This window comes from Triturus cristatus, chromosome 5_2, assembly GCF_964204655.1.
Source record: "Triturus cristatus chromosome 5_2, aTriCri1.1, whole genome shotgun sequence".
NCBI classification, from domain to species: Eukaryota; Metazoa; Chordata; class Amphibia; order Caudata; family Salamandridae; genus Triturus; species Triturus cristatus.
In genome coordinates, this window is record NC_140588.1 from 210,925,418 (window position 1) to 210,929,887 (window position 4,470).

Here is a 4,470-nt window from a genome sequence, read left to right on the forward strand (position 1 = left end):
GTCATAGAAGGAGATACCATCACCCACAATGGTTACACTACTCATTCAAAATCCATGACCAACTGCAAAATAGACAATGTTATTTACTTGATTATCTGTCCATGTAATTTTGGGTACGTGGGAGAGACCTCCAGACCTATGGCCACACGCCTTAACGAACATCGCTCTGCAATTCAAACTGGAAAATTGCTATCCCCCATGTTAAAACACTATCAAGAACAACAACACTCTGCCAATGAGATCAAATGGCATATACTTGAGAAAATCAACACTCTGAATGACAACTACAGTGAACAAGTGCGAAAAAAAAGAGAAGTTTTTTGGATATTCACTCTCAATACCTTTCACAAAGGATTGAATAGTGAATTACCTTGGGAGAATGCCATTATATTTAACAATCATTAAATGGCACCTCTCCCTTATCTCCCGATGTTACATCTCTCCAACTGGTACCACCATTTCAGCCATACCCATTCCCGTTGGCACAGCACACGCAGTCAGCAGTTCATTTTCATTGTGGTTCATACACGGTTTTAGCTCCTTTTTCTAGTCACATGTCTCAACAGTTTGCTTTGGGACTTTATTCCCATTCTGCATAATGGGTTAGCTGCTATACCTTGGTAGCCTTAGAAACAGCTTTAGCGTTGAGACATTTTCCGTGTCTATTCTTTATTTACCTTTCGACGTTGTCCGCTTTCTAGTCTGCCGGCTTTTCCCTTCTGTTCCGGCAGTCCACGTGACATTTCAGCTGCACTTTAAAACAGCTCATTTGCCCGGCACCGCGCCACGTATCCAGCCTGATTTTTCTTCGCAGCCCGTCGTTGAGAATATTGGGTAAGTGCCTCTTGTATGTAGCCCTCTGACGAAAATATACATTTCGAGTGCATTGTAAGCATGCCGCTCACTTTTTGAGTTTTTAAACTCTGCCGTATTTCCCACCATTGAGTGCCCCTGTCCCCAGGACTGTCCAGGCGCATTCTGGCCCTTTAGTCTTTTCTTATGTTACATTCAATAAGCTAATTTAGGAAGCACAGTATGTTTTCAATGTTTGGCTTCCACTCATACTATTTTATTATATTAAGTTCACTTTCTTTGTTTTCGACAGCCTGTTCCTATCCTGTGTAATAACCTGTGGCGTGGGGTCATTCCATTCAATTCTATCTTGACCGGGCATATAGTATCAAGACAGCGGTCATTAGGGCTCAACATTGAAATCCCATTTTCTACATCTGGAAACCTTACCCAGGTACTTTCACTTAGTCCTTGGGTTATTTCATCTGCACGCATTAGACGAAAAGTCTGCTGTTGTGTCCCGGGTCTCTCTACTTTTACTCAGGTCTTTCTTTTTCTGTGTGTCACTGTACAGCACTCCACTGAGTATTAATCAGCCCAGAGTTCCTCCACCCCGGATCTGGCGGAATTCATCCCCCGACCGCTCCTTCATTTAATTGAAATGTGAGCATCTACAGCCTACACCTCTCTGTTTCGCTATTTTTTCTGCTGGATTACATTAATCTTTTAGTGTTATCAACATTAGTATTAGAGATCCCCTGATTCTCTAATTGTTCTCTCTGCACACAGGTTATTTTAATATTTGTATCTGCTCCTCATAGCATATCGTTGTATCCCTGATCATATAGAAAGTAAGTCTATCCATTTCGTGGCTCATCTATGGCCATTAGCAAGGATTTGGGTTTTTCCTTCCCTTTTTCTATTCTTTCCTTTTTTGTTTTTAAATTTTCTTATTACCTTTTGCTATAATTGATCCTATGTTTTGGTTCCTTGATTAGTTTAGATTAGAGGCACCTCACGCTTTATTTAGCACTGACATCAAGCCCCCCTCTTTTTCTTCACAGTGGGTGACTATATCTCAACTCTTGGGTCGTTTGTGGCAGCACAGAATCACATATGTATTAGTATAAAGAAGGGAATTCAGTGTTCTTTTAGAGTTGTTTATTTGTGTTTATTTTTGTAGGAAAAAAACGTGGCTCTCCTGATGAAGGTGTCGAAACGCGCGTTGAGAAGATCTTTGTTACAGCCACCACCTTTTTCTGTCTATGTGTAATCATGTTTGTTGCATCATACAATGATCTATATTCATTTTTGTCTTTATCTGTTATGTAATGTAATTTTGCATTATTAATTGAAATCATGTTGCATCATTTGTACTATTCAAGATATATCTTTTGTAACTCTAACTAAATAAAATTTACATATGGTTTAATAAACACTGTGTACACTGAGTTCCCACTCGAACATGTTGTTGTTGTCTTATATAACCTTTAAGTGTAGCATTCAGACTGCCTAGGGTGTTTGTATTCAAATTGTTATTACCCTGCCCTAGGAGATCTATAGTCATAGCAGGGGGTCCTTGATATATGCATTGCAATGTGGATAAGCCACAGTAGTAAGTACAGCGGGATGTGCAAGTTTTCTCATATTTTTCTCAATGTGGAAATTTTTTTAAGTTTTGAAAAGTCTTACCATAAACAACACAATCAATCTGGAAGAACTCTATTTCCAGCATTGCACCGCCCGCCACAATGCTGGGAATGCATGTCGTGCATTGGCATGCACAAGGTGACAGGCACATCGCGGTGCCTGCCACTTTGTCCGTGCCCATGCAGGGGGATACCATAGGTACCCCCCCATGTGCCCACCCACCCCTAACATCCTGGGGGCCTGCAACAGGCCCCCATTTGCGAAATCCGCATGCCTTTACCACCACGGAAAGGCTGTTCCCCGCATGCATTGTAATATGGATGGCAGTGTCTAACAGACACTCCACCATATTCAAACCTTTTCTGCCCGATCGACTCATCGACCGGGCGGAAAAGCAGTGGACAGTCTTCCCATCTGCCGCGGTACCCCCACCAACATAATCAGGCGGGGGGTAAATTGCATGCGAGCAGAGAATAATGGTGGGCAGATCGCCACCACGATACGGGCGGTGGCGATCTGCCCGCTATTATAGTAGACCTCTAAATGTTGACACCTACTACATCATTTTAGGTGTGAATTTATAGTGCTAAAATTAAATAAGCAAATTGGGTATAAAAAAGCATTGGGATTGTTCACTGTGCTTATCGTGGCTAACCACCTTTAAACAACTACATACAGTATAAAGGGAGTCCAGCCCAGAGCCTCATCTGAAGACCAACACATGTGATAGACCTACTGATGAAGCAGCTCCGACACCCAAGAATGCCACAACACCCACCACCACCCACAGGACCCCCCTCTATCACCGAGGCAGCGCAGAACAAGACAGCGAACTTTCTGAAAACGGCATGGCCCCTCAGCCACACAATAGCTGAATATTGGGACAGGTGTGAACCAACTATATGTGAAGGAAGCAATTCACCCATGAATAACAATGCAAAGTGCAGTGGTGATGTGCTGGACACATCTCAGTATGCAGAACACACACCTCTCCATGTGCACAAATACTACTGGTGCTTGTAGTGTTGTGGACAGTGGACCCAACCATGTTACGTCAAACACTAGGGACGATTTCAGTCATGTAGCTGTATCGTCCCCCCCTGTAAGCATAAAGGTAATCGGAGTGGGCTGGTCCAACGTACGCCACTTCAGCGTAGGAGTGTGAATAAATAGGCCGGGGCTCTGGGCGTGGCTCACTTGTAAACTGTGAAGACCAACGACTGTGCCAGAGCGGCGGGCCTCACCCTGCCACGAGGCTGCCACCATGACCGCAGCTCTCCTCGACACAGGCCCCCTGCGAACCCAATGGCACAGTACCACAGACTTATGTCTGTACAGACTACTGTCTTCGATCTATACTGCGGACAGCAAACCTCACAATTCAGATGGAGTAGCGATTGCAGATGACGCATTGCAGTACGCAAGATACATTGCTCCCAGTGCGGCCCTCTCAGTCCACGCATCATCGCAGGGTGCCCCAGGCTGAATACTTCAGATGCCACTAACTCAGTGCACCACAAGTCATCACCACGTGGCTTTACCGGGGCAGAATTCAATAGACAAAACACAATGATCCGAGAGCGCCCCCCCGGACAATGCATCATCGCAGGGTATGTACACGCTGAGCGCCAAAGGTACTACTAACTCAGTGCACCACAAGATATCGACACATCACCTTACTGAGGCAGAATTCAATAGACAAAAGACATTGGTCCGAATGCGGCCCTCCCAAACAACGCATCATCGCAGGATTCGTACACGCTGAGCGCCAAAGGTACAACTAACTCAGTGCACCACAAGACATCGACACTTCACCTTACTGAGGCAGAATTCAATAGACAAAAGACATTGCTCTGAATGCGGCCCTCCCAAACAACGCATCATTGCAGGGTACATACACGCTGAGCGCCAAAGGTACTACTAACTCAGTGCACCACAAGACATTGACACGTTGCCTTACTGAGGCAGAATTCAATAGACAAAAGACATTGCTCCTAATGCAGCCCTCCCGGACAACGCATCATCGCA

The 4,470-nt window shown here is 44.6% G+C and overlaps 1 long non-coding RNA gene across 1 annotated transcript; it reads left to right on the forward strand.

The window, feature by feature from the left end:
* Positions 1 to 730: 730 nt before the first annotated feature.
* LOC146822809 (uncharacterized) lies at positions 731 to 2,228 on the forward strand. Its single transcript, XR_014961839.1, has 5 exons — positions 731 to 834; positions 1,106 to 1,246; positions 1,367 to 1,455; positions 1,582 to 1,643; positions 1,976 to 2,228. It is a non-coding gene; the product is annotated as an uncharacterized LOC146822809 (long non-coding RNA).
* The last annotated feature ends 2,242 nt before the right edge of the window (positions 2,229 to 4,470 follow it).